Source organism: Thermobia domestica, chromosome 13 (assembly GCF_964235325.1).
Source record: "Thermobia domestica chromosome 13, izTheDome1.hap1.1, whole genome shotgun sequence".
NCBI classification, from domain to species: Eukaryota; Metazoa; Arthropoda; class Insecta; order Zygentoma; family Lepismatidae; genus Thermobia; species Thermobia domestica.
Window position 1 is genome coordinate 58,142,507 of NC_137466.1, and position 26,818 is coordinate 58,169,324.

Sequence of the window (26,818 nt, forward strand, 5' to 3'; positions counted from 1 at the left end):
CTTTTGCCTAACATCCGGTCTCTAATTATTATTAAAAGCTAGGTTGAGAATGGATTTCTTTATTTACAATTTTTGCAATGGTTTTATTAGGTTAGTTCTCTGTTTGTTCGTTAGAGTCCAATCTTATTACTTAAGTTTCATGTACTTCCATTCTAACTAAAGAGCTGAAATTATGAACAGTTACATGAGCTCGATGACAATACAATATTTGTAAATACCTTTCGTTCTAGCATATAGTTTTACTGAAATCAAAGCGCCTGCTACTTATACAACCCAACTCTTACAGAAATGTTGTTGGTTGCAGATGACTAGACGTTCTGCTTACTATATCAACGAGTTTTGAGCATCCATCTTTTATTTATATTTCCTTGAAAAAAGAAAAAAAAAAAGAGTATTGTACGAACTGTTGTAAATCTTGTAAAATATCATTAGAAAATAAAATATGTAAACCCACAGGTTGAAATAGTGCTTTTTTGCAGTTGTTGTTAAGAATATTAGAAGTAAGAAATTTTTTGTAGGATATTGAATGAAAAAGACTATTTTCTAATTTTGAGGGGCCGCGGTGGCTCAGTGATAGAGCGTTCACCTCTGGTGCTTGGGGTCCCGGGTTCGATCCCAGCCCCCGCCAAGTGAACTTTGTGGTGGACAGACACCGTGTGCGTGGGTTTTCTCGGGGTTCTCCCGTTTCCTCCCACTTTCTTCATTGCACCATTTCATTCATCACTCATCATCACCGTCCCCTTTAGTCGGCATAACCGTGGGACGTAAAACTCAAAGATTTCATTTCATTTTTATTTTCTAATTTTAAAAAATCTTCAATATTATTAGTGTTTAATGGAAAAAGTTTTGTCCAAATATGGTACTTATACCATTCGATACAACTTATGAAGCTGAACTAAATGATGTAGGTTATTGTAAAAGCTCACGCGTAGTTTTTTAGAGAAAAATTAGAATTTCTTTGTAACACTAGAAATTTGATGCTGAACGAGAACTACGTTACCTAATAAGATAGAACAGAGATTGAAATATAGCTTTACCTTCATGTAGGTCTAGGTTTAATTCCGCTTTCACAAAATATCTCCACTGACTTTTGTCCTTAACCAACTGAATTCAGATTCTACTTTGTATTTCTATTTGTGCAGGATCCATCTTAATATTTTCTTCCCGTTTGTACTCAGGTCTTCCTAATGGTATTATTTCCGATTGGGTTTCTAGTTACTATTTTGAAACCGTTCCTACTATCTTTCATTCTGGCTACATGACTTACTCACCCGAAGCCTTCTAGATTTAATGACCCCCAACAATGTTAGGTAAACGGTGTAAAATCATTGATATCTATCTTATTCATTAGCAAGTAAATATTCTTTTTTTTTTTAAGAACTGAAGAATTGTTATTTACTAAATAAGAGTTTCAAATCCCCCTATTTAGTGAATCGTGTTCTTTCCTTAAGCAAACAAGAACATTAATTCGCATCAAATTCTGGTGCAAAATACCTAATAATAAGTAAACTAGACGGCAACGATCTGTTTTCGAGTTTTCAAATAAGTATGCCGAATAGAAACACATACATAGAAAGCTATTATTTATTTTATTGTACAAAATCATGGACAAATGTGTAAAGTAAGTCACCCATACGAAGTATAATTGTAAAATACAATAGAATTTATTTAATTAATTAAATAGACAAATACACATTTATGCTTACTAACTCAGAAAGCTTGAAAGTTAGGTTGTAAATATGTCATGAAAGATGAGCACTGTAATTGAGTATAACACCTATTGTGTTCTATTTCAATGAATAAATAAAATATGCACTGTAAAGGGATATAGTTGAAACAACCAGAAGTATCATTGAATGCAACAATATGGCTCCAGCAATAGCTGGGAGGACAATATTATATGGTTAAAAATATAGCTGGATCAACAAAATGTATTGCTGTCACAGTCATTTTGATGATGGTAACAACTGTGCCAATTAAAACTACCACATAATTGGAAATACCAAGACCATCACAGATTTTATAATTACAATTAAAATAATTGACACAGTTGTTACCATCATAAAACTCACTGCGATAGCAATACATTTTGTTGATCCAGCTATATTTTTAAACATGTAAATTGTCCTTTCAGCTATAAGACTGCAGGAGTCATATTACTGCATCAATCATACTATACCGTTTTCAGAGTGAAAAATATCGTTCCGATTTCGTATGAAAGAAAAAATCTAGAGAAGTCTTTCTCAGCATGGACGATTGCGGGATTCAAACCCGGAACCTTATGTAATGTGCCATGACAATAACTATTTACCGTAATCGAAAAAAAAATATTTACCACTGTACTGGATAATCAGCTATTTAAAATTTATTTAACCAGAAAAATTATCAAACAAAGTCAACATTTGAACATTAGTACCTTCACAGCTTTGAAGCAAATTATTTTTCCTTTTTTTTTTAAGTTACATTCTCACTTTGTGACAATTTAAATATTAAACATATTTTCTCTTTTCTTTTGCAAAATTCTATTAAAATTTTACAATACATATGTTACTAGCGTGGACAGACAAGTACAGCGAATCTACATAGTAATTTCAGTACTTAGTTATAAATTGCAATTTCTTCCCGTCTACTAAAATTACTTTAGAATAAAAGCGCGTGAGTCACCTAAAAAACAGAAAGGAAAAGAAAAAATATGACACGTTTCCTCATTCATGAAATAAAAATTCCCGCATCCACGCAAAAAGAGTGTGAGAGTGAGTGAAGTGAAGTTAAAAAACAAAAATTAAAACATAACCAAGCAAAACCAAATAAACAAACAAAAAAAATCGAACATTATCTTCCTTCAGAGTAATTCGTGCGAAACTGTGACTGATTTAGACGACGGACAATCATCATACGTCCTGACTATGTGTCTGCTTATATTAACACACTGGCATCCACAAATGAAAGCTAACATTTGCCTGGTTTAGAAAAGCCTCTCCTAGAATAACATATACGCTCGGTGAATTGCATACATTCCAGGATAAATCTCAATTTGGGCTGTTTTCTGTACAATGCAACGCAGCGTGTGGGCCGGTTATTACAATTCGCATACTTTCCGCAAACAAAGTGCTTTTCGCCACAAACTATTCCAACCTCTGGGATGCCAGTCTTTATCATGCTTCGGCTTCAGGGGCGGAAGGGAGAGGGATGAGGGGACCTTTGTACGCCAGGATTTGGAGGAGGGGGAGGGAGTGTTGTGAAAAGCATAGAAGGAAGCAGTCACATAGCGGCGATGTGGAGGAGGTAATGAAACGAGTCTGTGAATGTATGCATAGATTGAAAACTTCTGAAATAGTTTTATATGATGTTTAATTTTGTGAATATTTTCAGACGTGATGAATTAACTACACTTTTTTAAAAAAATAATTTGTTATGTAGTGCAAAAACCATTTTTTTCGTCCCCTTTCTAATATACACCAGTTTGAATCTGTTCATTTTGTTGTAATAATTCAAATTGTTAAAAAAAATCTGAATTTATTAAAATATCAGCATTTAAAATATGGTTTTTTACACTAGCTTTAAAATTATAGCTCTTTACACAATTTTCTTTACCTCACGATGGTTGAACATAACTCTTCCAACCCTACATTAACTCATTTCCCAACGTCACACAATGACGAAATTTTGCACAGCAATATAAGTCATGTGACAATACAATATTCCATTGTTACTTTTATATATTTCTACATTTTAACTAGATTATTTAAGTATTCAAAAAATATTTTTTTTTTTTTTTTTTTGGGTTGGACCTTATGGAGATGGATCGCATGAAAAATAAAATGTAAATAATAAATATATGACATAGAATAAAATATAAATAGAAAATGTATTTATTTATTACTGAAAACTAGAAAATAAATTAAAACTTAAAAAAAAGAAATGTTTTCCTTGAAACTATAACAACTCAAACTAAAATTACAAAAAAAATACTGTTTTCAAGAAAAATTGTTTTTCTATTTTTCAAAAATCTATTTAAGGATGTCTAAAAACAAACACCCTATTCATATCTGTTGGTTTCAAGAAAAACTTCGACAGACACTAATTTTCTACTCTAAAAATAACAAGAGAAGAAAATTTCAAAAATATTTTTAAAAGCATACTTTGTTTAAAAATAATACAAATGATTCTAAAATCACAAAATAATCTTGTTTTCGAGAAAATAAATTTTAAAAGAAATATTCTAGGTATTTAACCATGGACTAAAAATAGAAAAGCATGGGGAGCATTTTCATATACAATCAATTGATAATGTAAACAGAATGAGAGCGTTCCCCATGCTTTTCCGTTTACTAATGGTTAAATATATTTTTTTTAAAAAAAAGAAAAGTAGTTTTTTAATAAAAAAACAGGATTATTTTGTACTTCTTCGAACGATTTGTTTTATTTTCAAATAGATTAATACTTACATACGAGAATAATTATTTTTTTTCATGTCATAAACGAATGTAATGAAATTTTGCTGATGTTGCATAAACTTATTCTGACATGTGTGACTATATCATAATGATATAATTCTTGTGTACAGTATTACTAGATTTTTTAAAAAAACTGTTTCGATTCTTTTCTTACACTTGTAGAATTCTTTCAGTGAGCTTCAACACTTAAAGGACTGAAAATTTTTAAACAAAATTTTCTAAAAATTTTCAAACGAGTACAAACAATTTTCAAACTATGACATTTAATGAAAAAAAAATTACTTTTCAATAAGTGCAAAAATTTTCAAACTTGAGAAAAAAAAAACTAAGCAAAGATGTTGAAACATAATTTAAAAATAGTGATCGAAAAGTTTTCAAAAACTTTTAAATGATTGCGAAAATGTTTTAACTGAAAATTTTAATTTAAAAAAACTTCAAAAACAAGTGCAAAAATTTTCAACCTGAATTTTTAAAAAGAAAGATGTTTAAACAAAACATTTTAAAATAATGATCAAACGAGTAGTAATGTCATATGTACGCCACGTGAAGGAGTTTGGTTTCTATAGTGTGATATTTTCTCAATTATTATTTAAATTGGAAGCGGTAGTAGATTTTTATCACTTCCGTTTTTAGTAAAGAGATTAGAGTGGAGGTAGAATATGTTCTTGAGACACTTAATTGATTACAAAAGAACCGCTTCTCACTATCAATTACTGTTTTTACTTTAAGTCATCAACGTTAAAACCGAAAGTAGTTTATTTCTATCACTTCCGGTTTGAATATTTGGTCAAGGGAGAAGTTGGTCTTATTATTAGAACGCTAGATCGATTCCATAAAACCGGTTCTCGCTGTCTCTTAGCGTTTTTGCTCTATATAGATAAATTTTGAAACCGGAAGTCGTAGTGGAATTCTATCATTTTCGATTTTAGTAGAGACTTAACGATGGAAGTAAAATGTATTGTTGAGACGCTTAATCGATTGCAGGAAGTCGCTTTTCTATGTCTTATTGTCGTTTCTACCAACCGTATAACGATTACTGTTAAAACCTAAAGTGGTTTGAATAGAAGGTTAAGAGATGAGGTGGAGCTGAACAAAATGACTTGTTTCAAGTTAACTTTTCATTTGCATTTTTCGAGAAAATCGAGAGAAAACGATTTTTTAATGCGCTTGAAAACATGACGTTTGTTATCAATATCTATTAACTAACATTTTTCCTCGAAAACCCGCTATGTGTTATTTTCGTTCAAAAGTAGCTATATATACTACAATATGAGCAAAATGTAGTGTTGCATCTTAACTTATATTCCCATATATGATATGTGACTTCTTAACAGTCTTCTCGTAATATGGAATAAACAAAATTACGCTTGTTAATAATGCAAATAATGAGCGATTTTGTTTCTCCTTGAAAGTTGACAAGTTGACAGTAGACAGGCTGCACATAATGGTTTGTCGAGGCGCATTGGAGAGTGAACCAGCAATCACTAAGGGTTATAACTGTGAATATTTTTTTTAAAAATTAACATTAATTGCCAATGTATTCCCCAGACTTCAAGACCAAGAATGGGAGATTGTTGTAAAATATAATCTCAAAAAGGAGTCCGTCACTATGGGCCACACAGATATGGGCCCTGTGTAGCACATGATTCATGACAGACAAAATTGTCGGGTTTTGGGACAATGAAAATCCACACACCATGTATGAACACGAAGTGTATCATGTGAAGTGCATTGTGTGGTGTGGCATGACGTAAGAAATAATCATTGGGTCATACTTCTTTCAAAAACGATGTAGCCCATGCACTAACGGTGACTGGTGATCGATGTCGAAACATAATTGAGACTACTGTGCATCTAGCAGTGGACAATATGCCTGATGTGTGGTTTGAACAAGAGGAGGCCACAACACACACAGCAAGGGCCTCAATTGAGCTTCTGACGACCGTTTTCGGCCATCGCATAATCTCGAAACAAACTTACATAAACTGGCCCTCCCGCTTGCCTGACCCTATTCCGTTTGATTATTTTCTTTGAGGCTATTCCGAAGCACGAAGCGTATGTGAACAAATTACAAACAATATAGCAGCTCAAGGATAATATTCGTGCTGAAATAGGAGCACTCGGAACACAGGGCCTGTACCTTTCTGTCAGGCCTATAACCATGTCGGTCCCGGGGTCCCCCACAGGGGACATAAAATATGACTACATTATTATTTCTTCACAACTTTAAAATCAGACTGGCAATATTGAAAACTGTTTACAGGGGATGATCATAGACGGATCAACAGTTTTCAATGTTGTCAGTCTGATTTTAAAGTTGTAAAGAAATAATAATGTCGTCATATTTTATGTCCCCTGTGGGGGACGCCGGGACTGACATGGATAATGATGAGCACCTACCTCAAATTATATTCCACGCATAAGTGTAAACAATCTCTCATCCTAGAGCTCATTCGTGGCTAAGCGGTTAGCGTACTCGAATTTGGCGTGGGAGACGCGGGTTCGATTCCCGGCCGGAGCTCATGTGGTTCGGATTCCACGTTAATCAGTAGGTCCCGTCTCATATAGCCTGGCCGCTGAAAGGGACGTTAAACTCAAAATCAACTCAACTAAATCTATTACCGTTGGAATATCAATGGAAACTAATGATAAGTGAAAACAATTATTCACAGTTATAACCCCGTCGTGACTTATGGCCCACCCTGTATATACTGTTAAGTACCACATTGTATTTATGGTTGCTTGTCTTTTCCTGTCGGTATGACACACGCTGCTAACAGTAACACGCATATTGCTTGTAAAATTGTGTGACTACTATGTTACTAAAATAAACTTATATGATATCGTCATGTGTCGTTACCATGTTTCTATGATGAAATTCTTCATACAAATTGCATCTTCTGTTCATTATTTGAAACAAGATATATAGAGACGAAATGACATCGCTTCTTCCTCCCCAACCAAAGTTAAAAAAAAAAAAAAAAAAAAATAGGTCACGCTAGATGTAGAATTTTGCTTAACACGGATATTTAATTCAGCTCTTTCTGATTTTTTTTCTTTTCTTTCTTTCTCTTTTCCATTAGAGTTTCCCGGAGGTTATCCAGCACAACATGCCGTTGTAACCATGGAAACGACGTTGGGGGAAGAAAAAGACAGAGAGAGAGAGAAAAAAAAGGAGATTCGTATAGGTTACCTTTTCTTTGCCTCTATACAGCTAACAATTCAAACACAAGTTGTGAAGCAAAAATTATTACGTAGATCTCCGCCAGGATTACACCCCAACATAAGCTTATTTTAATAGCATAACGAGATGCCATATTCAGGTAGGTGGTGATATTTTAATTGTCTTTTTTCTCTCTGTTTTTATCTATCTTCTTTTTTTTTAAAAAAAAAAGTATTCAAAAGAAACACACAGCTACAAAATGCTAAGAATATATTAATTATAGAAGGAAATGATACTAGATGCCACAACAGTATACGTAAATCGTTACGTTACATGCTCATACTTAGAAGAGATGTGTGTAGGTGTTTCTCAAAGAACTGATGAGATCTGTTTATTTTTCTTGTATTTTTTCAATATTCTTTCTTTCTTCCACTTCATTCTTGGTAAGATAAGCAATTAATAATAAACTAATCCCGGATAAAAAAGATAAGATTGTCGTTATAACTTACGACAGACAGTATATCTTCCAATTGGTATTATCGAATCCGTCGAATACATACTCGATTAGAGGAAGAAGCAAAGTTGTTTCAGAAACTGTATTTCAAAAGTGTTAATAAAAGAATCGTTATCTGCAGCAAAACATTTTGAATATTTCATGAATAGTTTGGCAATCAATCAGCTCATTATTCAGAAGCTATGAGCAAGGGTGCCGATCCCTGGGGGGAAGGGAGGCGGACCCCCATAGCTCATGTAGGCCCTCGCATTATATTTATGAATATATAATACTTGACATAATTTGAATGCAATTTGTCTTGAAATCCTTATATATGCCTTCTGCATCTGAATGCCCTCCCCCCCCAAAAAAAATTATAGAGAAATCGGTGCCCTTGGTTGTGAATAGGTTATGTGTTAGAAGTTATTCCCATGCACACTATACACAGCAATCACAAGTCAAGGTGCATCACAGACCCTTCTTAAAATAACATCAGATAGCTATACAGTACCGTGGCCATGGAAAATCAGCGCCCGGGACGAAAGTATACAACGGCGCCCCCGGACATATCAGTGAATTCGACCGACCAGCTTTTACTTCAAAAGTAAACTCTGCTTTTCCTTGATTTTGAGCACTTTTTATTACTTTTTCCCTTCCATTTATATAGCCTATTTGCACATACATTTTCCTAACATGAGGAACATTATATAGGACCACTTTCAAAAGCAGGAAGAGGATTTAAGAATATACTAGTAATATTCCAAGAAATTTTCCCTCTTTCTCTTTTTTCTTTCCTTATTTTCTTTTCTTCTTTTCTTTCGAATTTTCCCTTCTTTCTTCGGCGCCCGAGACCGTGGCCCCGCTCGCCCCTTCCCCCCACGGCACTGCATATATTAACCAAGTGCCCGATACGTCTTGCAGTAGCAAATCCGTCACGAAATATTTGTCTATCTATCTGAAGTAGATAGTAAATGTGAGTAAATGAATATTATTCAATTAAATGTTAATATATCATATGGACTCTTATCATAAAGTGCCTGTTAACCGATTATTTATAAAAATATTTCCTCATTTGCCTCAGTGTATGTATAATTAATTTCATTAATAAGTAAATATACATTTATAAGATTATTTATATGGAATCAAATTAAGATTCCGAATACAGAGCAAAACTCTTTACAAACAATGACAGGTAATAAATAAATAAATAAATAAATAAAACCAGCAAAGTTAATACTGTTTACTGGGATTCTTTCTAATACCAGTAGTTTACTTCTTTGGAAAGAGTTTGTATATTTCAACTACATTTCAGTTTTCAATGACATATTTATCTGATGTTACAATTCGAGTATGTTTGGGCCTAACTTGTTCCATCCCATTAACAAATAAGGTCTGGTTCTCAGGATGTAACGATAAACCTGGCTTTATTTTATCCATGTACTATCCATAATTTGACGTTTTTTCGGGGGTGGAGGGGGGATTGTTACACTCTAGAGAGTATTACAAGAGAAAATTATTATTATTTATAAAAATAGTAAGATGCCACCTCTCTCATTGATAATAATAACAGTAAAATAAAATGTAAAGAAGCTATTTTATACTACATTCCAAGTTATTGTTATACATTTTTCTTCTAATGATAGCGTGAACTTACCCTCATTACCCCTGACTAATTTTAACCTTGAGTAATGGGTAATTCTTGCGCCCGCAACGTAAGGAAAGCATAGGAATCAGTGTTCATTAATCAAAATTATCATTGAAATGAATTTTTAAGATGAGATAAGTTATCTCCTTACCCTTGAAGATTTTAATCTTAAGCAGTGGAATTTCAATCCTAAGCAGTAAGAATTTTCACATAAAAATAAATACGTCTAATTGCATAATTGCATCACAGTTTTTTTTTTTTTTTTAATTATCTTGGAACACATTTCAATATCGCGTTATCTGATCATGTAAGTCGAATTGCATGTATCCCTTGTATATTTCACATCATTTCTGACAGCCAATGATTATTATGACGTGTTCTAATTATTACATACTCTAACTTAAGTATATTTCAATCACATTTCACCTTTTAATATCATATTGTCTGGTCCTAATATTCTAACTGTCATTGTTTCATCTCGTTGGTGACAGCCGAAATATTGTTGTCACATTCTAATTGTCATATACTCTTACTGTCATGAATATTTCCATCATATTACACTTTTGAATGACGTATTATCTAATTCTACAATTATAATTGCATATGTGACCATATTCTAATCGTCACATATTCCAATTGTTATTGTTTCGTCCCATTGGTGACAGCTGAAATATTGTTGTCACATATTCTAAGTCACATACTCTAACTTATACATATTTCAACCATATTCCATTTTTAATGCTATATTATCTGATCCTACAATTAATTTTACATATGTAACCTTATTCTAACAGTTAACTGTCACATATTCTAATTGACATTTTTTCGTCTCATTGCTGACAATTGAAATATTGTTGTCACATATTCTAATTCTCACATGCATATTTCAATCATATTTTATTTTTTAATGCCATGTTGTCTGACCCTACATTTAGCATTGCATATATGACTATATGCTAACTGTCACATTCACTAATTGCCATTGTTTCATCTCTTTTGTGACAGCCGAAATATTATTGGCACATATTCTGTCACATATTTCGACTTAATTATATATATTTTTTTTTACCACACCTCACTTTTCAATGCAATACTATTTGATCCTACAACTAGAATTGAATGTGTGATCCTTGTTTCAGACGAAGTATTATTGTCACATGTTTTTACTAAGCATATTTCCAATATTTTGCACTTTCCATTTATCTTATAACTCTATAATTCTAGATGTTTTATAAATTTATAATTCTATGAATGGAAGCAAGTAGAAATGCTTTATTTTTAATTGGAAAACCGATCGAAAAGACTATTGGAAAGACCAAGACGCTAGCAGAAATGGGAAGCCTGTTTCCAAAACCTGTTATTTCCACTCATTGCGATTTTACAGATCATAAATTCTCCTGCTCTTTTCTGAGGACACAAACTAATAAAATCTTTGGATTTCTTTATTGCACGTAACATTGTTTGTTAGTATTGTTATTTTCAAGCATATATCTACGCATTTGTATATTCATTTTTATGATCAAAATTCCGCATAGCATGTTTTGAAAATAAAATTGACTTTTAGCATTTTTTGAAAATAAATATAACAATTTTGGATTTTTTTGGAAATAATTATATTCAAAATCACTACTATTTACTTTAAAAGGAAGATAAGACTGTCGTAATACATTAATGTGTTGTTAATAACAGTACATGATAATTAATATAGAAATAGAACATCTTTCATGTTTGGTTATAATCCTTTTTATATAGCAAATTCAAAATTATTTTTCATTTCAAAACTTTTACAAAACAAATAATTTTCTTTCTAAATACAAATTTCAAACCTCCTTTGGGTTATACTGTACTTTTTTTTTTAAAAGTTACACTGTGATATAGAACAAAGTTCAAAAAGGATCTTCATTTCTATTACAATCAAATTTTTTGAAAGATAATACCGACCAGGAGTGTTGCTCCTACCACAGTGTTTTTCTCTGCATTTGAATGATTTCATGTGTGATAGATCTCGACATTTGAAACACTTTTTACTTCACTGTATCTAGCTCCAACTCTTGTTCCTTTGATAGTCTCATCAGATATAGCATTATGTCTCTAGCAGCCTTTTCAACTTTTGCTCTGCCCACACTGAAAATACACATGAATGATTCTTTACATTTGTTTGTCTGATATAATTTGTAGACGATTGTCGCTTCCTGACATTGGTACTCATTCATCCACCTTTGTTTCATCGAAATACCCACTTCACTATAATATTCCTTAGCAACAACATTCTTTCTTCAATTGCACTACCAAGACTCCAAAATTTATCATGGAATGCTTGTATATCGTTTTCTGATACCATATATATCTTACAAAAGCTATCCTCTCCTTTGTAACCTTTGTATTTAGAGTTGCGCTTTCTTACCTTATCCTGAGTTCTCTTCCAATTCTCTGGACACCGTTTGCGTTTCCTTGATTTATATTCAACTTTCATAAGTTGCTCAGAAGCTTCAAAATCACTGTTGTCCCGACATTCTGGCAACTCACAAGGTTTTTAGAAATCGTTTAATTACTTTTCAAATTGGGTACCAAGCTTGAATACGCTACGTATGTACGACAACACGCCAACAAACGAACTGATCCGGACCTTTGGCGGGTTTCACTATATCAACAAAGGAAACAAATGAGCGAAGAATAAATAAATTGTGGGAAAGCTGTTGTTAGTCTCAGTGCTACCAATTTGTAAACAAAGATATTTTAAGTAGGAATGATATTAGTTAAAATTATTCACCATAAGTAAAACGCCAATTTTCTTAAATGTGATTTTAGCATGTTTTGGAAATAGACAATAGAGTTCTCGACAAAATTTATTCTTTTTAGCCTGTTTTGGAAATAAACTGGTATTAGTAGGTTTTGGAAATAAACAGTAAATGGAAATAGAGGTTTTTGGAAATAAACACGGATTTTTACACGCTGTTTTCATCGGTAAAAATATGTTTTGAGAGCAAAAAAAAAGTGTTGAAAATTAAGTCTAGAGCCAATGAAGAACAAAATGGCGTGTTTAACTCATTTTCGAAAAAAATGTCATATAGCAGGTTTTGGAAGCAAACTTCTGAAATATGAATACAGAGTAGAAACGGGATTCAGTTGGCTAAGGACAGAAGTCAGGAGAGAACTTTGATAAATTCGGCATTGAATTTACGGGTTCCGTAAGCCATAGAATTAGTTAGTTAGTTATGTTTAATATTTAATGTGTTCAACCGAGATATTATTGTCACATATTATGACATACGTATCTTTCAGCTAGAGTCGATTTCATTTTCTCTAGCCGTATCTTATGATTCTAACTTGTGCTGACATTTGTGAGAAAATAAACTACTTAAAATATCAGGCAAAATTATAAAACAGAAATTAAAAATATCTTTTTTAATAGCCATAATTAAGAGACAAAGTTGTATATAAAAAATTAAAACTCCAAAGTAATAGAATTATTATTACTTTTATTTTGGTATTTCTACATAAATACTTGGCACAGTTTCATCAAATATTTCTCTTAAAGTTTTACTCTCGTTGGATCGTAGTATTATATCTACTATACTTGTAAAATATTAATATACTTGTGAAATATTTATACATTAATTTATGTGATATATTTCTGTTTTTGAAATGTACCTATGTTTTTGTGCCTTATTTCATATTTAATACAGGTAAGTACAAGTTTTATTGATTGTTTTTTTGTTTTATTCATTTATATGTATTCGCTCTTTGAATGTAATGAAAAGATAAAATTAAAGCTCATTATTATCGTTGTGTTTGTGTGACTTTTAACTGAAGTGTAAGTGTGGGGTTCCCACAGAGTCGTGCCTACGAATCACTCAAACTATGTCTGTCTACTGGTTAAATTCTGGCAAACTGGTTGAATTCTCTCTTTGATTCAATCAAGACCAAACTTTAGCTAACCCAAAGAGCAATTACAAAAAAAAAAAAAAAAAAAAAAAAAAAAAAGCGATGAATATGAAAGGTGTTCCCAGTAGCGGAGATAAAGCGGTATTCTTGTTGTAATATTGTTATAGAAAATAATATTCATTGTATTCACTATGTATGGTGTGTGAAAAATATTGCATTAGTAATAACAGATAATTATATGAATAAATAAAGTACGGGACAAGAATAAACGACCAAAGATGCCATTAAAACTAATTGCGTTTTGGGTCGTTTATTATTGTTCCGTACTTTAACTTAATGCAAGAACTTATTACAAACGTGGGATTTGGGTGTGAATGTGTGTACGTGGAAACAGTTAGCAAATTATGTTGCAACCAGAAATGGTCACCGAAATCGTGCGATCTCATATACCGTGTAGCATTTCTTTGGTATTTTTACGAAATCTCTCGTTGTGCACCAACAACCAATAACATTATCGTCTGGAGAAAGACGTCACATAGGTAATTGCAACAATTGAAGCGCAATTATGCAAAAATGTACTGTATTTTCCAACCTATAAGACGCGTTAAAAAAAATGTTTCATGATGCAATACGTCCTATACAGCGGTGCATCTTAATATATTGAAATGCTACGTTTATATGTTTGTGGTCAAGAAAAGTTTATATGTTTGTGGCAAATTCTTTTTACAATAATATCTCGGCAACCACAAGCTCTAGAAAGATGCCATTTTCACTGATCAATTGCAAATTTCATGTAGATTGTTCAGTTCTAATTGAATATATATATGTTTAAAAAATGGCTGTTATTTCTTTACTATATTTTTAGGGGTACACTGGAAGTGTTGAAATTTTAAAAAAGTAAAGCATCATATCCTACGAGTTATACATTCCAACACCATACATTTGTATACGGGGTTAGTATACCTCTCCGGTGTTCGTTTTTCATTATCATTTGGCCATGAAACAAAGGATAACCATTTCTCCAGTCTAAGGTGAAACTTTATTGTTTGGAGTGTTTTGCCCAATGAACACCTATATATCACTGACATTATAATTAATTTGTGTGTGTGTAATGTATTTGCTTAAAACATACTGCATGCAAGAAGAAAGAAAACATTGATCATACATGCATTAGAAACTCCAACCGGAAGTAGGCTCAAATCTTGCAAATGGTGCGTGATATTGTCGAAAAAATCTTCCCTTTGTGGTACCCCTTGCCGATTTTTATCAAGACGTCCTTCACTTGTGTGTGTGTGTAAAGGGATACGTACAGATGTTGTGAGGAATGACAAGGAGATTCATGCCTATATGTGAAGATTTTGAGAGCGCTTCATGCGTCATGCGCTGTGTAGAGAGCGCAGGTTCAGCTAGTTTACCGGTAAAAATTCATTTTCATGGTGATGTAGGTAGTAGTGCACCGCATAAAATTCTAAGAAAAACAAGAAGAAAAATTTGTCGCTTCAAGAATAACTCATGTTGGTTTACGTTATGGTCTCATTAAAAGTAAGACTTCATAGCGCTCAGTCTGTTTAAATTGACTGGTACATTACACTTATTTCAATCTTGATCAACAACTATTGTCCTTATAATCCTTTCCCTGATACCTTGGTTCTTAATTATGCATAAGGTGATCAGATCAGATTGTTCTTTGCATATCATTACTTTATTATTATTTGCTTGTTTGTTTGTAAGTGAATATTCTTTAGCAGTGGCGTATTTACGATTTTGATTCGGGAGGGGCTTTGCTTAGTTTCGGGGGGGAGCTTTGCCTGAAAATGTAAAAATTCTTCAAGATATTTCATATACTTCACTATAGTAAGTAAGATTTCGGGAGGAGCTTAAGCCCGGAAGCCCCCCCTAAATACGCCACTGTTCTTCAGTTTTGTTCTTATGTGTATATTTCTCACAGCAAGTAATTTATTATCACAGTAAAACACAGTAGATTAGAAGTGAATAATAATAATAATAATAATAATAATAATAATAATAATAATAATAATAATAATAATAATAATAATAATAACTAATACTCCTGTCCTGAAATGGAGTACATCTCTGCATCTTCAAATACGGTGATCATAATTTCAACACAGGAAGGAACTAGCAGAGTTACGCGTGCATGTGCCAGATGTTGTGTTCTGTATTTAATACCTATGTGCGTGCAAAATTAAAATATGCGTTATTTAAATAAAATCAGGTATTCAATTTATTAGGAAAACAATTGTTTTTATTGAAAAGAGCAGTTTTAATAAATAAAGAACAAATCTAATATATACACATTTTGTAAACTTTGTATACTTAATATAGTACAGTGTAGTACAGGGTTTCTCAACCTGGGGATCACAGGAAGGTTTCATGGGGGTCGCGAAGATAACTGGAAGAGATAAATATACTGTAATTTGAATCTAATATCGGAAAATATTTTAAAACATTATTGTGAATTTTTTTCTGATAGACATATTTTTATTTTTATACATACTGTTAAGAACAAAAAAAAAAAAAAAAAAAAACAGATCTACTAAACATTTTCAACAGGTGTACAATTGTTTAAAAGTCAATTTAAATGACGGAGGTACCATATGAAACTAATGAGAACTGCATATTGAAACATCAGAAAAATACAAATGCAACATAACTTGCATTTTGAAATAAAATTAAAATTGAAAGCAAAAGATAGCCGAGCGTGGTGTGATTTCACTAGTGCGGCAATGTCCGGTCCAATCTTTCGTGACGCACATTATCAAGTCATTTAAAATACTCAATAACTTTTTTTAACAACTGTCCAAGTTTATTTAAACAAAAATTAGAAATCACTTTATATTTTTATCTTATGACCCAAAATTAAGGGAGTTATGAAGTTTTAAAGTTTTGAAAGGAACTTTATTTCGCGATATTTGTAATATAAATGATCTGACCAAACTTGGTTTTAATCCATTCGTTTTTAAGGAAATTACTGTATCCACTATATACAAGAAATGGATTCTAGTATTATAGAAATAGGTGGATAACGTGAGAATAGCGCAATAGGTATATTAAAAATCCCACACAAGCGTATTAAAAACCAGAAAATATATGGGGGGTTCACTGGCAAGAGAAGGTGATGAAATAGGGTCATGATAGGAATTAGGTTGAGGACCACTGGTGTAGTAGGTACTTTCTCAGTATAACGGTGCTTCGGAAAGAATTACATTTTTAAAACGGGTTAATTTTTAACATGGAGATGAACGGTGATATCAAAGAAAGTAATAGTGTGTCATTTTGTCGCTACATGAGAAAGCTGTATACACCAACTAACAGCATTAGGTAAGCTTCCTTTCTGTGGCCTGTACAGTTAAAACTTATTTATTTATTTATTTATTTATTTATTTATTTATTTATTTTATCTCTGTGACTTCCTTCAAGAGCCGCCACTGACAATACTGTTATAATGAGTCATAGAGGAATAGGTATTCCTTGTAAGCGCAAATAGTATTAACCGCAGCAATGAAATTGCGAAATAGTTCTCTCCTATAAACACAAAACACATCATTTATGTTCGTAGTTTCTCATTTCCTGTATCAAAAAGGAAAGGAAAATAAAAAAAAAAAAAAAAAAAAAAGCTGAAACACAGCTATAGACAACGTACCAACTTTAGTTTCATGAACACTTTGTGATGAAAACAGCAACGTGTACGGTACACAGTCTTTCTAAGAGAGAGAGAGATAGAGAGACTACAGTATATCACGTGATGTGACTGAGTTTGTCGCCCAATCTATCAAATTAATTTCAGGAGAAAATGAGTCTACAGGATATTCTACCTCTCACACAGGATATAACGTTGCCACATTTGCTTCGAACGAGAACGACACACACTTACAACGTTGCCAGACATCCACGGATGAACTGTGTAAGTAGGGCAGACATTTTGTGACTAATGCCGTGTATGTTTGCACTACTTCCCACGTACAGATAATCTTCGTCATGATTATGATAAATATAATAGTAATAATATAGTTACAGTAATGATGATTATTATGTCGAACTCCTTTCCTTTCAAGTAGCATGACGATTTGTATTCGTAATTCAAGTTGTTCGAATTTATTTATTTATTTTATATTTTCAGTGACGGATTTAGCCAGGAGCCGTGAGTATCTAGGCTCCCTCAGTTTTCGACTAACAAAAATTATTTAAGCTATTATTTATATATTTTTGAAAGTTTATAGTAAATTTATGATCTATCTATCACAGTCTTGGTTCTGGCTGCCTCCTCCCCTAGTTTTTAACTTCTAGATCTGCCAGTGACATTTTCGTTCAAAATGTAATAAAAACACGTTTTTATTTTCAAAAAGTAGGCCTACAACGTGAGTTTTTAATACGGTGAAAGCTCAAGTATTTGGATTAACGAATTTTAGACATAATCCGGATATCCAAAAATCCGGCTAATTGGGTATTTTTTTTTAATTCTGAGATAAAAAATCTCTAAAATTGCTTTTGTTTAACAATAAAAGTAAGCTTAATGCATATTGAAAATAAGATTGCTTTTACTACAAGCATTTTTTTTTAGAAATAAATACAGTGAAAGTCAAATTTTGGTTTGATTTAAATATGAGTTTTTAGATACTATTTTAAATTTCCATACATGAAATATGTTGTAGTTATTTGTTAAAGTTCAGCGTTTATTTTTCAGCACCGAGGCTATATGAGACGTGGATCTACAGTTTAAGAGGCCCCATCACTGCGAAATTAAAATACTACTAATTTTACAGTAATTATGTGATATCTTCAAGTAGATAAAAGATAATCGAAATGTGGAACAAGAGCGCCCTAGACAATATTATTTTACATGAGATACCGTTATCACGACTCACTTACCTGCTTTCGATTTCCAGCCATCTAGAAAATCGGGATTTATATTCGCGTTTCTAAATGGCTGCAAACGGAAAGCTATTAGGTGACTTGTGATAACGGTACCTCATGCAAAATAATATTGTCTAGTGCGCTCTTGTTCCACATTTCGATTATCTTTTATCTATTTGAAGATATCAGGTAATTACTGTAAAATTAGTAGTATTTTAATTTCGTAGTAATTAGGTCTCTTAAGATAAAATTTGAGCCATCACAATGCGTCCAAATTTCAATACTGTCTTACCGGGAATCGAAGTCGGGGACACACGATAGCCACTAGACCAGACTTCATGAAAAATAAACATATATAAAGTTAGTTATGACGTCATCCACTTTGGTGATCCACGGTTTAACAAGAATATCTTATTTTAAAGCAAGACTGGTTATACTGTATGAATAACTCTAGCGTGCAACCATTGATTGCTGCGCACTAATATCTTAAATTAAAATTACAACGTATTATTGTCAGTTTGGTTGCCAATTCTTAATCACTAAATTTGAACGAAGCCATTTTTTTTAATTACATATTACTGTAATTTAACAACGAAACACATATTGATGACATAAATGGCAATCAATAGAATATATCGAGCTGAACCAAATAAAATGCGTAACGGTAAATTCTCATGTGTATTTTTGAAATAATTGAGTACTTTTTATGGTATTAAAAACTATGTTCTTCGTTTCCAATAACATTTGTTAGGTTTTTTTTTTCTGCTGGTGTAGATGTTTTATTTATTAGTGTACTACAATATAAATAAGTATCTTTTTTAATGCACTCTTTAGTTGTACATTATACCTATTTTTATTTGTCTTTTCTATACGGTAATACACACACTTCTAACAGTACGCAAATATTCCTAACAATAGTAAACATGCTTTTAACAGTAACGTTAATATTCGTACTTGCATTATTGTCTGTTTCACATTTGCTTGTTGTTTTGTTTTGGTGACAATTTCACTGGCCCTGAGGAAAGAAAAAGAGATAAAAGAAAATTGGGATATTTCAATTTTGCTACTTTATTATACTAATAACATTGATTTATAAATTATCACCTGCTGGAAATCTTATAACTAGTTTATAATGCATGTGTTAACAGGGCCGGATCCAGTATTCTCTGAAGGGGGTGCACCAATAACTACCAGTACATTTGAATTAAATTTGAGTTTTTTTTAAAAGCCTTTAAGCATCTGTGATGTGAATAAGGAAATATCTGCTCTCGATGAATTCTTTTCCTTCAACCTTCAGAAAATTGACTTAAACTATTGATTTTGCAAAACTCACTGCTAGCTTCGGACTTTAGGTAGTGTATATTCACAACGAAGGTGGGGTACACGTGCACCTTTGCACCTCCCCTAAATCCCGCCCTGTATGTTAAGTATTATAAACTAATTGAAATGTCTCTCTGACACCTGTTTTCTTTCGTTTATGTTCGTAATTATGGTGCAATTCGTCGGTGCCTATCCCTCCTTGGCCCATGACACGCCTCACAATTTTTCTGATACAGTATATACTCGAATCTAAGACGCGCCCTCGACTCTAAGACGCGCCCTCGACTCTAAGACGCACACCGATTTCTAATTTTTCAAAATTGTGCCAATTTCTTGTATTCAATTCTAAGATGCATTCTGGATATTCAATGAAGCAACATAGAATTTGACAGTACAAATTAAATCACACGAGTTTATTTGTTCAAACTAAACATTTAAATGTCAAAATTAAAAAGAGAACAAAAGTACTATTCAACATTCTTACTTACAGTGTGAACGGAGGACATCCTGCTTAAGCACTTTCATTGTCTAAACACAAACATTCACTATCACTTTGTATGTGGTTTTGTATGCGATTCCAAGACGCACCTCCCATTTTATACTTGAAATTTTGGCAAAAAAAAAAAAAAAAAAAGTGCGTCCTAAATTCGCGTCCCTCCTCCCAAATCAAATAGTGCTTACCTTTAAGTTTAACCAATGCTTTTTATCTTCTTTAGCGTTAATATCTCTCCTTTTCCACCAACGCATAATGAATAAAAAGTGTTCTTATATTTAGATAATTATCCAATAAATATTTGTATTGTGATTCCTCCTCCTTAATTTGAAGCTTTTAGCAGAATTTAGCAGATTGTTGTGATACTTCAGAATGAAAACCAAGAAAAAAGTAAGGGATGAAAATTGCTAACCATTTCCCCTACAAATCAGTCAGTACCTCATCTCGAAACAGGCCCGTATCCATGGGGGGTCTAGGGAGGTTGGGCCCACCGAAACTTTTCACGGTAGGATTACAAATGAACTATAATATGATGATGAACTACTCTATGGTTGGGTCGGCTTCCCTAATTTCTTCCGCCCCGCCCCCCTCTACATTTTTGGGCTGACTATCGGCCTGTCTTGAAATACTTTAATCATTCCCAGGAGAAGAGAGTATGAACAATTTTCAGTGACTTACTCGTAATATTAGAGGAGGGGAAAAATGAATCAGTTCTAGATGAAAAAGCTGTTTCGTGATTTTTTTATTTTTATTTTTATTTTTTTATTGTTATTTTTTATTTTTATTTATGTATTTATTTATTTTATTTTTATTTATTTTTATTTATTTATTTATTTTTTATTTTTTTTTTTTTTTTGCCATCGCCCAAACTTCACATAACACTGAGCACGAACGTGCAAAACTTGATACGGAGTCTCACCCCTTAATCCTCGATGATTCGCACACTACCTGTAAATAGTTTCTATCATTCACAGAGGGAGATACGAAATACTCCACGAAATTCCATCCTGGAATAATCATATTATTTTATATTACATTTTGAATTGAATATTTTTGTTCCTCACGCATATTGTTTCTCCCATCTGATTTATGGAAGTTTTGCTGTCAGTGGTTTACAATGAATTGTTTATTATTTTTAAATAAAGTTCACAAGGATTTGACAGTGCTTTGGAAACCAGAATTAGAGAAAATGTTCAACCATCCTCTCCCTCGAAAGAAAATCAAATACTATCTAACGCGAATAATAACAATCACATTCATTAGAGAACATACAAAGTAGTTTCAATGCATTGTTCTTAGTTCTAGATGATATTATAAAATAATTTTAGACGGAAAATCAAATTTGTTGAAATATTTCTGCCCATTCCCCCAGAAGATTACTCATAAATGTCTACGTATCATGGTAACCTCTCCTGCTTCCCTCTGGCTCCAATTCAACTATCTGTGCACGGTGGCTCAGTGGTAGAGCGTTCACCTCTGGTGCATGAAGTCCTTGGTTCGATCTCAGCTTTCCCCAAGTGAGCTTTGTGGTGGACAAACACCGTATATGTGGGTCTTCTCAGAATTTTCCCGTTTCCTCCCACTTTCTTCATTCCACCGTTTCATTCATTTCTCATCATCCTCGTCTCCTTTAGCCTTGCTGACATAACCGTGAGACGTAAAACGTAAAGATTTCATTACATTTTTTTGATTATCTGTAATCTAATATATTGTTATTTAAATTTAGAAAAGGAGCGACGTAGTGCTCAGGGAAGAAATCTAGGAACATATAAAGGGCAATCCGTAAACGATATCAAACATTGTTATTGTAATGTTACATTATTTCTCTTCCTTGCGCTTCATTGTGGGCTAACGACGATATTAAGATAAATAATTTGCCAGAAGCACTTTGTAATTTTTATAATAAATCTTATCATTATAAAAAAGGTTGAGTGTTTTATTCTTTTATAATTGGAATAACTTAAATGTTAAGAAACAAAATGCATCTTAATTTATAATAAGATATCTGATATGGTTCAGCTACTACGTTGATAAGAAAAAAGTCTCATATTATTTAAATATGTTACCAAATATATAAAGAAAGTTGATATGATTTTATATTAATTCAGCAAACTATACATATATTTATCTTCTGGTAATCTTTTTATACGCATTTTTATATAAATGTATATATTTCTATATATACATGTATATAAATGTATATATATTCTTGTAAACGGTTACAAACCCAAGTGTCTCATGACAAATTTCCAACTGTGTAGCAACATAAAACTTTAAAAAAAGAATCATAGGGAGTTAAAGGGATATATAATATGGTAGAAATCCGTTTGAGTTACAACTTAGCACGAATGACAGCAGGAGCAACACATGTGAACTTTTGTGTGTAAAACTTACAGATTAAACGCTTCACTCAGCGCTCTGTCCCGATTATACGAATAAAAGTAGCCGAATTCAAAAGCGCTGTTTATTTTTTCCCTCTATAAGAAGCTAATGGTTAGATTACGTACAGAGAGAAAAAAAAAGTTAAAGATTTTAGATTGATTCCTAAATTCCTATAATGAAATCAAAGTCACAACTCAGGTCCTTAACTAAATATGTTGAATACAGACACACACACATTTTTTTCCAGGTGTAGACCGTACCGACGTCCAATATCAATGTAGGTATTTTACATATGAGTGCTTCAAGTGTATTGTATAGCCAAGGGGGAAGGTGGGGAAAAACAGAAGTTTGGTCTCCCAAATTGGGTTAGTCTGTTATTGTTTATTAAAATTGGTTAGTACTTAGCAGCGAATTAAGAATGTTTAAAATAGAAAATGAATTAGAAATGTTATATATAAAATTATATGAACGTCAATCACCCGCTTCGCTGTGTTAAAATAAGAAAAAAATAGTAATATATTCCGTTAGTCAGTCACTTTTTTTATTTTTTACTATTACTGAAACACTCTTTGATATTAGTCATTTTCGATTGCTTTTATGTATCTCCCCCTCCCACTTCCCTAAGTTGCACCGTCAAAGTGAAATTATAAAAACATCCGAGGTCCGAACCTCATTTATGTGGAAAATTTGATGGAGATCGATCGGGTGGTTCAAGACTTTTTAAGTCACAAACATACTCACTTTCATTCTTATATATATAAGAATGTAGGGGGGGCCGGCTGAAGTTAGGGGGGGCCAGTCCAAAGATATTATAGTTCATTTGCAAGCTTACCATGAAAATTTTAGGGGCCAGCAAAAATTTAGGGGGCCATTAAAAATTTAGTGGTGGCCCGCCCCCTAGACCCCCCTGGATACGGGTCTGTATGTATATATATATAAGAGAAATGTTATATATTTAAGCTAAGTCAAGACGTTAAAATAATTAAAGCAACTGAAAATAATTATCCAGTTTGTTACTGGTGCCTAACTGGATGCTCACAGTTGCGAACTTATTATTATCCTATTGCATAACAATGTCTTGAGTTTGGTCTTCTTGTTTTTCGTTTTTTTTTAACCCACTTAATACCGATATAAACTTAAATTCAAATAAATGTACTTCCATTAACATTTTTTATTTACTTACGAACAATCTACTGGTACATTTCTTAGAACCTGTGATTATAACTTCTCACATTGTCAAAACCCATGTTTGAATTAGGAAGCATACTCAAAATATAAATAATAATAATAATAATAATAATAATAATAATAATAATAATAATATGAATGTATGTATGGCTAGTTACTAATGCCTTCATATTCTGAAGAAAGACTATTGGTTTTGCTATAAATATGTATAAAACTCGTCTCCTTTAGAACAACTTGCGGCTAGAGCACTATAGTGTTTTTTTTTTTTTTTTTTTTAATATTATCGTTATTCAGTTCAAAATCTTTTGTCGTCACGAATTCTATCGACGAATTTGAAGCTTAAAATATATAAAACGATAATCATGCCTGTTGTTCTATATGGTTGCGAAACATGGTCGCTTACTCTGAGGGAAAAATGTAGGCTGAAAGTATTTGGGAATAAAATCCTGAGACAAATATTCGGACAAAAGAGGAACGGGAATGGGGAATGGCGAAAACTTCATGATGAGGAACTGCAAAACTTATACCGTTTACCAAACATTATTAGGGTCATCAAGTCTAGGAAGCTCAAGTGAGCAGGTCATGTAACCAGAATGGAAGAAAGTAGGAACGCTTTCAAAGTTTTAGCTGAAAGGCCAATTGGAAAATGACCATTAGGAAAACCTAAGAGCAGATGAAGGACAATATTAAGATGGATGTGGCAGAAATATGAATACAAATTAGAAACTGGATCCAGTTGGCTAAAGAGAGAAGTGAACGGGTTCCATAGGACATAGATGATATTAAATTTTTAAATTGTTACTATTTTGAACACACACAAAAAAGACAATATGGTTAATCAATATAACGGAATGGAATCAAAGGATATTCATATTAAAATATGATGTAAGCTTTTTTATTTAAAAAAAAGTATTATTATAAATCGCTTTTGGCAAGTTATAAAATGTATACCTTAAAATGTTTTATATAATTAAAAAAGGGAAAGTACTTAATTAATTTTAAGCCGTTATTGATATTAATACATTCTTTTTTTTGTTGCGAAAATTGCATAATTTTATTGATAAACGATAGCTCGAATGATTAGTTTTAGCAGCGACATCATTTGAGAGAGAGAGAAAGAGCAAGAGGCAGTTTTATGTATATACGAGGCACGTTCGAAAAGTAACTTCCGATTGGTCACCATGCGTGAAGTAGTGTGGGGAGCGCTACCATTTTTGGACAGACGTGCGCTGTAGATCAGTCTGCATCCAGTCGTGGTAGAGTGAAGGTTGTCTGATCACTAGTATCATTTTTGTAGCGTCTCAAAATGTGTGCTGCAATAGACGATCCCGCCAAGTGCGAGGTGCGAGCTATTATACGTTTTCTTACGGCAAAATAATATTCGGCAGCAGTTATAAATCGGGAACTTTTTGCCATGTATGAACCAAGTGTGATGAGTGAAGGAGTTGTTCGTGAATAAGTTTGTTCATTTAAAAGTGGACGAATAAACATTCATGATTATCTCGAGTTACCTAACTGCTTTCACTTTTCAGCTATATCTAGAACACCAACTAAATGCCGATTTTGTAAGTGGTTGCGAAGCAAAAGACGCAAGGTGACTTATGATAACGGTATCTCAGTAGCGTTGCCAGACGTCCGGCTTTTAGCCGGACCGTCCGGTTTTTGGACATAGGAATTAATGTCCGGCTTTGTACCCAAGCCGGACGCGCTTTTGTCCTCCTTTTTCGAGTTTGAAAGCTAATTAATGAAACAGATCAACAAAGTTTTAAGATGCATTAAATATTGCCAGAATGGAGATAGAATAAATAAGGAGTACCATGACTTTATTAAATACCTGATGACTCTATTAAATATTGCCAGAATGGAGATAGAATAAATAAGAAGTACCATGACTTTATTAAATATCATGACTTAAAGTATCATTAGTATTGCTGCCTGTTAGTGAGTCATCATTTTGTAGTTGTACTTTTCAAATCAGTTTACTTTAATAATGTATTAATATCTATAATTTTCTTTCTTTCTCTTTAAAATGTGCTGTTTGATATAATCTGGAAACAAACTTAAGTTTCGGTAAAAGCAATTCTTTTTAGTGATCTTTTTAAGTCAAAGTGTCCTCCTTTTTTATTTTACAAATCTGGCAACCCTATATCTCATGCAAATTAATGTTAACTAGCCAGCTATGTTTCCTTTTTCAGATCACTTTTTTTGTTAATTTTGAAGAAATTACAGAAAAAACGGCATAAAATTCACGGAAGTTTATATTTGCGGTATGGAGTAGCCTACTCTTAAAAGGGAGAATATCCAAAGAAGAGGCATGTTTATCAATTCATAAATCTAAGAACATGATATACATAAATAAATTAGAAAGCTTATGGCATAGTTTTCGAGGAAGTTGAGAAAACGAAATTATTTGTTTATTTACGTAATACTACAGTATGTAGCATATTATTTGTCTTTCTCCAACGGTGACAAGAGATACTCCTTTATACACATACTATACTCGTACGTAGAAGAAAAACTTAAGAATTTATTCATAAAGTGCTTAAGAGATGGTGCTAATTTAACCATTAGGCTGAATGAATCCTTAGTAAAACACAATAACGTGGAAATTAATGTCGCCTCTACAGAGAATAAAACTAAAATCTTTTGCATAGCCTCATAAATAAAGTAACTTATAAATATAAAGTCTGTTCTTCAGTTACTTTAAAGAAAATTCTAAGTATCACTGAACAAAAAATAGTAATATTAATATAATTTCAAGACAACAAAGCTTAGAGCTGAAATCTAGAATTAAATTCTTGTCGATTAATGGAGAAGAACAGAACATATCTGGTTCCCTTTCGATTTTCACTTAAGCTTGTGATAATAAATAACCTGAATACTGTTTTGAAATTCGTGTAAATCTTAAGCAGTAAAT

At 32.5% G+C, this 26,818-nt stretch overlaps 1 protein-coding gene across 1 annotated transcript in view; it reads left to right on the forward strand.

Annotated features, from left to right (window-relative positions):
- Positions 1 to 26,818, forward strand: part of LOC145668156 (uncharacterized) — a 319,521-nt gene that overhangs the window by 129,533 nt on the left and 163,170 nt on the right. The window contains exon 2 of the transcript XR_014127979.1: positions 7,541 to 7,780. The gene's annotated coding sequence lies outside the window, so the exon portion shown is untranslated. The remainder of the gene's footprint in view (positions 1 to 7,540; positions 7,781 to 26,818) is intronic.